Below are 10,776 nucleotides of genomic sequence, written 5' to 3'. Positions count from 1 at the left end.
AGCCGGGCATGGTGGCATGTGCCTGTAATCCCAGCTACTCAGGAGGCTGAGGCAGGAGAATCGCTTGAACCTGGGAGGCAGAGGTTGCAGTGAGCTGAGATTGTGCCACTGTACTCCAACCTGGGAAACAGAGCAAGACTTGGTCTAAATAAAAGAAAAAAAATTCTTTATAGCAATGAAAAGCATGAATAAATTAACTAATATTTCATAGCATAAGCCAATGGAGAACAAATTAGACTGTTACCCATCCTTGTAGAACATGTAACCTGTGGGCAATATGAACACATGGACTTTAGAATAAAATAAACTTATATTCATATCCAGGAATAGCTCATAACTAGTCATGTGACTTTCAACAAGTTAATCACATTTTCTTTTCTCAACAATAGGAAGTAAAAAATACATTATTCATGGGGTTATGAAGAGGATTAAATAATAGAAAGTGCATAAAGAGGTAGTCACTATTCCCAGATCACAGTAGATTTCTTGATAAATGGTAGGCTTTATTATTAAATTACTATTTCTTTTTAAATATCTTGCTCAAACACACTTTGGTTGTGTTTTCTCTGTTGTCAGACTTAGTCATCTGTTTTCAGCCTAGAAGGATAATCAGTGTGTTAGAATTGTTTATTTAACACAGGTAAAAGTATCTAAAGTGCATGTATTAATTTCTATACGTTTTTATACTTGAAATTTTCACTTGAGGGCTTTTAGGTAATATTTTTTAGGTAATAAAATATTTTCTCTTACATTAGAATATTTTTAGTTTTTATTAAAATCTCTCACATAAAAAATTATTTCACCAGAATTGGAGAGACATTAATTAAATACAAATCAAGTCAAATTGATATTCTTTACTTTTCTTCCTCCCTTAACCCCCTCTGCCATTTTCATTTCAAAATGTTAGAATATAGACCATCATTTAAATAATTGAAAAGACCTAATTAGCAAAATGTGGAAATGTAATACTCAATTATCCACTCTTGTAAAATAAAGATAATGAGCCCTTCATTAACTATGAATTTATTTTTAAAGAAGTGTGGATTTAATCATGAATTCCTATTAAAAATTTGTTAAATGACTGACTTCTGGGGGTATATTCTAGGCTCAATGATGTATTCAATTTCTATCCTCATACTTTCTTCTCCATTAACAGTTAAGTACAACAAGAACTAATGGTCAGAATAATGGCCTTGAGGCTGGGCAAGAATCCAGGCAGTAACTGGAAGATTTAATCATATTCTCCGCATGGTAGGCTGTAGACGTGCCTTTGAACAACAAAGATTATAACAAGCAGATATAAAACAGTGGCAGTGTGTCAAATACTGCCCTCACAGGGAAATTCCCAGTTGGCTTTGTTTCCATCTTGGAGATGTGGCAGTCTGTGCCTTCCCTCCTGCACACAATGTCCAATCACCTTAACCTCTTTTCAGGCTCCTTGGGAAATGTCCAGTACTTTTGTGTGTAGCCTTGTCCAGCTATAAGGGCCAAGGAAGTGAGGGTCAAAAAGATCTCAGCTGAGTCCCCTTCTGCTTTCTGATCCTTCCTGTAACTATGCATTACAGCCTCCTCCACTTCTCTAGCTGTTCTCTAGTGCATCTAGTCTATCTTATTCATTTGAAGATAACATGCTTGGCAGTGGCTTCTTTGATTCTTTATTAGTTCCTGGGACACCAGTGAAATTAAATATGGTTGGGAGGAGAGAGAGAAAGGATACATAAAAAACATAGATTAACAATTTCATGTATATGCTTCTACTCAGAGGTTCTAGCTACCACTTCTATACTCAGATAAAGTATAGAAAACCCTTCCAATTAATTGAGGTTTTACTGTATATTTCGTGAAAAACTAAATTTTTGACTCGTCAAGTAACCACTGCTATGTAAAGGCACTGGGTCACATTAGAGGGGGATCCTCTGTTCTCTAATGGCTTTAGACTCTGTTGAGTACAAAGCTCAAAGCCAAGACCAGCCAAAAACGTAGTATATAGGGTTTGCTTTTATTATATATTTCCCATGTGCCAGGTCATTGTGCTGAACTTAAACACACATGCTTTTGACGACTCTGATATTATTATCTTCAGAAATGTGGGATATTTTATATATCTTCTGTTTAGTAACTGTTTGCTATTTACTAAATATACTTTACACAAAACATGAATTTGGATTTTTCTGCAGTTTTTAAAAAAAGTTTCTATTTAAGAACATTTCAGACTCATTACCCAGCTTCAATAATCAACATTTTGCCCATGTTGACTGTTTACTTTGTTTGTCCATCAACAAGTATTTCTTGAGAACTTTGTAAGTGCCAGACCATTGTATTTTGTAATCCTAGATAAAAAAAAAATTGCTGCTACAGCTTTTGAGCCACAGGATGTGTTGGCTACTGTTCTCTGTGAAGGTAAGAGGTCAGAAGGATCAGCTGGGTCATTGTCCTCCAGTCAGAAGCCAGTACTGCAGGTGTCTCTGTTGTCTCCTGCTTTGGAAGGAGAAGGGATAGGAATGGGAGAACAATTTCCTTTCTTATCCAGGTTTCTGCCTAGATTGCTAACCTTCCTCCCCCAAAAGCAAACACACACACACACACACCCATGTACACAAAGCATTTTGGCAGAGTTGAGAATTGGAAAATGAAATACTGCAGTTAAGGCCTTCCTTGTTTCAGGTTACTACTTTCTTTATCTTTCTAGCCTTTTAACTCTTTTATCCCCCTCTATGATTTCGCCAACCCTTTTCTCTTTTCTCTCCCCAAACCTCAGTTTTCTAATAATTAGTACATCCCAAGGTTGTTTTTCACTGCCTCTACTGTCGGTAGGGTCAAAACCTCTCTGTGGCTGGCAGGTTCTGTGGCTGGTAGAGGGCAGTGAGGAGCCCGCCCTTGGCATTCCAAGGGTTGGTGGGTGAGTGTGGAGGAAAAACACCCAAGTTAGGGTAATGTATTCCACATTATAGTTTGTCTTCAAAACAAAACAAATGAAAAACTTTCCAGGGAAATGGATGAATAACCATAAAATAAGTGCTATGACAGAGCCATGTGTAGGGTACCAGGGGAACACACAAGAAGACTTAAACAAAATTAGGGGGGTCAGGGAAGGAGTGAAGGGAAGGGGTCTTTGTAGAAGTCTTCCAAGATACTGTGACTCCTGATCTGAGTTTTTAGGAATTTAGCCAAGTGAAGAGGCTGGTGCAAAGGACACTGCAAACAAAATCAACAGTATGTGCAAAGGCACAATAGAAAGAGAGAATAAACTGATTTCTGCAAATGAAATAGAGATTACTCTGGCTACAGTACAGAGGCTGTTGAGGGAGGTGGTTTAGCAGTGGCACTGGGGAGGGAAGCAGTTGTTCATGTTGAGGGGCCGTGTACACCATGTATACCGTTCTCGAATGTAGGACTTTGCAGACTTTGAGGAACCAACCATGGACTTTAAAAAGAACACCACAATTGGGTATGTGATTTGGGATGACTACTTGGCATCAGGTGAAGACTGGAGAGATGGGCCAAGACTGGAGGGAGGAAGAACAGTTTAAAGGTCATTGCCTTAACCTAGGAAAAAACAGAAGGTTGCACTGAGCTTTAGCAAAAGTTTGAATTGGGATTCTATTTATGTGTTTATCAGGGAATACAGAAAAAAGACCAGGTTTGCTGGAGGAAAACTTTTAAGTTCAAGATGTCTGAGGGACTTCCAGGTGGAGGTGTTGAAAAGGCAGCTAGAGAAACATTTGTTGCTGCAGATAGCTTTGGGACTCATCAGAAATAGGGGATGATTTGAGTCATGGAAATAGATCAGTTCAGGAGAGTTGAAGAATCCAGGGAAAAGGAGTCTCCAAAGGGAATCTAGGAGAAGAGAGAGAGGGAAGAGTAAAATAAGAAGAGAGGATGTTACAGGAATCAGGAGAAAGTGTTTCGAGAAGAGAGTGAGCACTGGTATCTGATGCTACAGAGAGGATAAAACATAGTATGAACAAGAAAGAGAGAATATGAAACCAATGAGTATATAAACCATTCTTACAAGGAACTTGACTGTAAGGGGTAGAGGCATGGCCAGAGGGTGGACATGATGATGAGAAAGAGAGTTTGCTTTTCAAACATTAGCTAGATATGTGCCTGTTTAAATGATGTCAGGAAGGAACCAACAGGGTAAAGATGTATGTGACTGCTGGAACAATCTGAAGCCTCATATGACACTGGTCAATTTAATTGACACTAGTCAATTTACACTCAGTCCGCTGTATTGTTATAGAAGCTTCTATTCCAATACAGACTACAATGGAAGCAAACAACACAAAAGAGTAGAAATTCTATGTATTTAGCATGCTTTAAATTCTCTGGGTAGATGTTATGATCACAAAATGTTTTATAAATGTTTGTGTTTTCTGTAGCTATTTTATATGCCTGATTTTTCATTTCAAATTATTCAAAGGTCTCTTCCTGATTTAAAATAGTCTCACTTGTCAAATTTAGGAGCTTTACATCAGTGTTGTAGTAAGAGTAATACATAAAAACATGGATTTTATGTACCCTTATGTTGTGAAAATATGATAGAACAGCACATCAGTTTGTTCAAGCCTTCTTAAAATACCTAGCTTTTGTTGGAAGTTACCCATGCATAGATTTAGGTCAAATAGAATAAAATCTTTAGGTATATTATGGATGTTTCTATTTTCAGTGAAAATATATATTTACATCATGTAATGATAAACACAGTATGTATGGATGTGAAAATACTTGGAGGTGATAAATAATAGTACCAAATCACATTGTGCAGATTTTTGTATGAAACTTTCTGTAATTCCTGGCCTTATAGAAGAACTTTTAATAACTCATAGCAGTGATTTGGCTGAGGCACTAAGGGACCAACTACAGTTTGGGTCCCAGTTTCTCTACTTACAAGCTTTCAACCTCAAGATGTTCATATTTTGAATAACAGTACTACCCAAAAAGTTGTTGTGAGGATTAATTGAGCTAATAGATGGAAAACAGTATATGTAAGTGTTCAATAAATGTTAGCTATTATTATTATCTGTAGAAACAAGTCATCTTCTGAGAGAGGAATAAATTACAACCCATGGCACTGCTGACATCAATAACTGGGCAATTTTATCAGGGTCTTTGTCCTTACAGTAACATTAGTCTTCTCGTTGTTCTGACCATAAAGTGGACTTCATCTCCTAAGACCACATAAACTGGGAGAAGTTGACCTAATACAAATCAGCTAATAAACATAAACCAATATTTTTGTTTTTTCTTTGGTCTTCTGTTTTCCTTAAGTAGATTGTCCCTTATACATGAAGACAAATGATGATCCCATGAGATATAATAGTACCTTCTCTTTTTGGTAAATTTCATAGTTTACGAAGGACTTTCACATTTATTTTATCATCCACTCTTTCCAGAATCCTTGCCAGATTTTCAGGACAGCGATTATGTATTAGTTTGCTAGGGATGCCAAACAAAATTCCATAGACTGAGTGGCTTAAACAACAGAAATTTATTTTGTTGCAGATCTGGAGCTGGGAAGACCGAGACCAAGGTGTCATTAAGTGTGATTTCTTCTGAGGTCTCTTTTTGGCTTGCAGGTGACCACCTTCTTACTTTGTCTTCACATGGTCTGTGGGTGTCTCTTCTTGTAAGGATGCCAATCACATGGGATTTATCTCAGTTATGTGTTTAAAGGCCCTGTTTCGAATAGAGTCGCACTGGAGGTCAGGGCTTCAACATATGAATTTTAGGGAGATACAATTCAGTCTATAACAGATTGTGATCCATATTTTTTTTAGAGAGAACAATAAAGCCAGAGAGGTTCAATAATTTACTCAATGTCACTTGGCTTGTGGTTCATGAGTTAGGACTCAGCTCAAGACTTTTCATTCTCCTGTTGTTTCCCATTGCACGTCTCACTTTCCCTTCTGGAATTACATCTCCAGAAATGTTTTCTTAATGGTATGTGTTTATGAAATGATTTGAAGTTCATGAACAAAGAAATGCTATCTTATGTACCTGTGAAAACTAAGCTCAGAATTTTATTGCTTAGTTATACTTTGTTCAACTGAATTCACTGTCTTAGACTTCACTATTGATATATATGTATATATAATATATACATATATTTATATACATAATGTGTGTATTTTATATATACACATATATATATTCTTTTTGAGACAGGGTCTTGCTCTGTCATCCAGGCTGGAGTGCAGTGAAACAATCATAACTCACTGTAACCTCAAACTCCTTGTGATCCTTCTGCCTCAGCCTCCCCAGTAGCTAGTACTACAGGCATGCACCATCATGCCTGGCTAATTTTTGTTTTATTTTATTTTGTAGATGCGGGGTCTCACTGTGTTACCCAGGCTGGTCTTGAACTCCTGGGCTCAAGCGATCCTCCTACTTCAGCCTCTCAAAGCACTGGGATTACAGGTATGAGCCATTGTGCCTGACAACTATTACTTTTTAGACAAACATTTCACAATAAATTTTGAACTATCTTGAGTAATTAAGGGCTAACTTGTTCAAATACTCACTAGCGCATAAGTCCCTTAACAGTAAGCATTTTAGAAAGGAAAAGGGCCTATTATGAAGTTGCTGGTGAAGGATAAGATATTAAAAAGCCCTCTTGGGCCAATAAGTCATTATTGCTGCAGTTTCAAATGTTCTTTCTTTAAAAAACAAAACAAAACAAAACAAAGCAGGTGAACTCCTAAGAACATCTTGTGAATATCAAAACAAATAAAATGTCCACTGTGGAATAGAGAGTGTCAGTTCCTCTGCCCTCCACCAACCCCCAGTTTGTAAGGAGCAGCCCTCTAATTCATCTCTTTCCCACAAGGTTCAAAAATGTTGCATTATTCATTTTATCACTGAAAGTTTGTATGCTTTGATTAATATCTCTCCATTTTCCCCACTCCCAGCCCTAACAATCACCTTTCTACTGTTCAGGGGATCTAATATACAGCATGGTAGTGACAGTTAAAATGAGCAGATAATATGAAGTCTCTATCAGTAAAACTCATACAAATTTTTTTTCTCTGTCCAAAAACAAAACCAAAATTTTATTTTATTTTTTTCATTTTTCCATAAATTATTGGGGTACAGGTGGTATTTGGTTACATGAGTAAGTTCTTTCGTTCTTTTGTGGTAATTTGCGAGATTTTGGTGCGCCTATCACCTGAGCAGTATACACTGCACCATATTTGTAGTCTTTCATCCCTCACCTGCCTCAAACTCTTTCCCCCAGGTCCCCAAAATCCACTGTGTCATTCTTATGCCTTTGTGTCCTCATAGCTTAGCTTCCACATATCAGTGAAAACATACAATATTTGGTTTTCCATTTCTGAGTTACTTCACTTAGAATATAATCTCCAGTCTCATCCAGGTCACTGCAAATGCTGTTAATTCATTCCTTTTTATGGCTGAGTAGTATTCCATTGTGTAAATACATATACATACATATATGTGTATATATATAGTGTGTGTATATATGTGTGTGTATATATAGTGTGTGTATATATGTGTGTGTATATATAGTGTGTGTATATATGTGTGTGTATATATAGTGTGTGTGTATATATCCATATATATGTATAAAATCACAGTTTCTTTATGCACTCAATGATTATTGGGCATTTGGGTTGGTTCCACGGTTTTGCAGTTGTGACTTGTGCTGCTATAAACATGTGTGTGCAAGTATATTTTCCATATAATGACTTCTTTTCCTCTGGGCAGATACCCAGTAGTGGGATTGCTGGATCAAATGGTAGTTCTACCTTTAGTTCTTTAAGGAATCTCCACACTGTTTTCCATAGCAGCTGTACTAGTTAACATTCCCACCAGCAGTGTAGAAGTGTTCCCTGATCACCGCATCCATGCCAACATCTACTGTATTTTGATTTTTTGATTATGGTCATTCTTGCAGGAGTAAGGTGGTATCACATTGTGGTTCTGATTTGCATTTCCCTTATCATTAGCGATGTTAAGTGTTTTTTCATATGTTTGTTGGCCATTTGTATATCTTCTTGAGAATTGTCTATTCATGTCCTTAGCCCACTTTTTGATGAGAATTTTTTTTCTTACTGATTTGTTTGAGTTAGTTGTAGATTTTGGATATCAGTCCTTTGTCAGATGTATGGATTGTGAAGATTTTCTCCTACTCTGTGGGTTGTCTGTTTATTCCGCTCACTATTCCTTTTGCCATGCAAAAGCTCTTTTTTTTTTTTTTTTTTTTGAGACAGAGTTTCACTCTTTGTCCAGGCTGGTGTGCAGTGGCACCATCTCAGCTCACTGCAAGCTCCACCTCCCGGGTTCACGCCATTCTTCTGCCTCAGCCTCCCGAGTAGCTGGGACAACAGGAACCTGCCACCACGCCTGGCTAGTTTTTTGTATTTTTACGGAGACGGGATTTCACCGTGTTAGCCAGGATGGTCTGGATCTCCTGACCTCATGATCCACCCACCTTGGCCTCCCAAAGTGCTGGGATTACAGGCATGAGCCACTATGTCTGGCTGCAAAAGCTCTTTAGTTTAATTAGGTCCCAGCTATTTATCTTTGTTTTTATTGCATTTGCTTTTGGGTTCTTGGTCATGAAATCCGTGCCTAAGCCAAAGTCTAGAAGAATTTTTCCAATGTTATCCTCTAAAATTTTTATAGCTTCAGGTCTTAGGTTTAAGTCTTTGATCCATCTTGAGTTTATGTTTGTATAAGGTGAGAGATGAGGATCCAGTTTCATTCTCTTTTTTTTTTTTTTTTGAGACGGAGTCTTGCTCTGTTGCCCAGGCTGGAGTGCAGTGGCGCGATCTCGGCTCACTGCAAGCTCCACCTCCTGGGTTCACGCCATTCTCCCGCCTCAGCCTCTGAGTAGCTGGGACTACAGGCGCCCGCCACCACGCCCGGCTAGTTTTTTGTATTTTTAGTAGAGACGGGGTTTCACCATGTTAGCCAGGATGGTCTCGATCTCCTGACCTCGTGATCCACCCGCCTCGGCCTCCCAAAGTGCTGGGATTACAGGCTTGAGCCACCGCGCCCAGCCAGTTTCATTCTCTTACATGTGACTTGCCAATTATCCCAGCACCATTTGTTGAAAAGGGTGTCCTTTCCCCACTTTATGTTTTTGTTTGCTTTGTCAAAGATTAGTTGGCTGTATTTGAGTTTCTGGGTTCTCTATTCTGTTCCATTGGTGTATGTGCCTATTTTATAACAGTACCATGCTGTTTTGGTGAGTACAGCCTTATGATGTAGTTTGAAATCAGGTAGTGTGATGCCTCCAGATTTGTTCTTTTTGCTCAGTCTTGCTTTGGCTATGCATATTCTTTTTTGGTTCCATATGAATTTTAGAATTTTTTTTCTAATTCTGTGAAGAATGATGATGGTATTTTGATGGGGATTTCATTGTAGATTGCTTTTGGCAGTATGGTCATTTTCACAATATTGATTCTACCAATCTATGAGCATGGGATGTGTTTCCATTTGTTTGTGTCATCTATGATTTCTTTCAGCAGTGTTGTGTAGTTTTCCTTATAGAGGTTTTTTGACTCCTTGGTTAGGTATATTCCTTTTTTTTTTTTTTTTTTTTTTTTGCAGCTATTATAAAAGGGGTTGAGTTCTTGATGTGTTTCTCTGCTTGGTCGCTGTTGGTGTATAGAAGAGCTGCTAATTTGTGTACATTAATCTTGTATCTGGAAACTTTGCTGAATTCTTTTATTAGTTCTAGGAGCTTTCTGGAGTAGTCTTTAGAGTTTTCAAATTAAGCGGTCATATCGTCAGCAAACAGTGACAGTTTGACTTCCTCTTTACCGATTTGGATGCCCTTTATTTCTTTCTATTGTCTGAATGTCCTACTTAGGATTTCCAGTACTATGTTGAAGAGGAGTGATGAGAGTGTGCAGTCTCAGAGGGAATGCTTTCAAATTCTCCCCATTCAGTATTATGTTAGCAGTGGGTTTGTCATAAATGGCTTTTATTACGTTAAAGTATGTCCCTTGTATGCTGATTTTGCTGAGAGTTTTAATCATAAAGGGATGCTGGATTTTTGTCAAATGCTTTTTCTGCATCTATTGAGATGATCATGTAATTTTTGTTTTTAATACTGTTTATGTGGTGTATCACATTTATTGACTTGCATATGTTCTTTTTATCTTAAGTTATTTTATTTATTTATTTATTTGAGATAGAGTGTCACTCTGTCACCCAGGCTGGAGTACAGTAATGTGATATTGGCTCACTGCAACCTCTGCCTCCTGGGCTCAAGTGATTCTCCTACCTCAGCCTCCCGAGTAGCTGGGACTACAGGTATGTGCCACCATGCCCAGCTAATTTTTTGTATTTTTAGTAGAGATGGGGTTTCACCATGTTGGCCAAGCTGATCTTAATTCCTGTCCTCAAGTGATCCACCTGCCTCACCCTCCCACACTGCTGAGATTACAGGCGTGAGCCACTGTGCCAAGCCCCTTAATTATAATATTTTCATGGCATCTTTAGAGTTTTCCACATATAAAATCATAAAACTAAGATAATTTTACTTTTTAATTTCCGGTTTGGTTTTTTGTTGTTGTTGTTTGTTTGTTTTTGAGACACAGTGTTACCCAGGCTGGAGTGCAGTGGTGCGATTTTGACTCACTGCAACCTCCGCCTCAGCCTCCTGAGTAGCTGGGATTACAGATGTGCACCACCACGCCTGACTAATTTTTGTATTTTTAGTAGAGATGGGGTTTTGCCATGTTGGCCAGGCTGGTCTCTAACTCCCGACCTCAGGTGACCCGCCCACCTTGGCCTCCTAAAGTG

The sequence above is a fragment of the Theropithecus gelada genome, chromosome 6 (genome assembly GCF_003255815.1).
Source record: "Theropithecus gelada isolate Dixy chromosome 6, Tgel_1.0, whole genome shotgun sequence".
NCBI lineage: Eukaryota > Metazoa > Chordata > Mammalia > Primates > Cercopithecidae > Theropithecus > Theropithecus gelada.
This window is presented reverse-complemented; position numbering follows the sequence as displayed.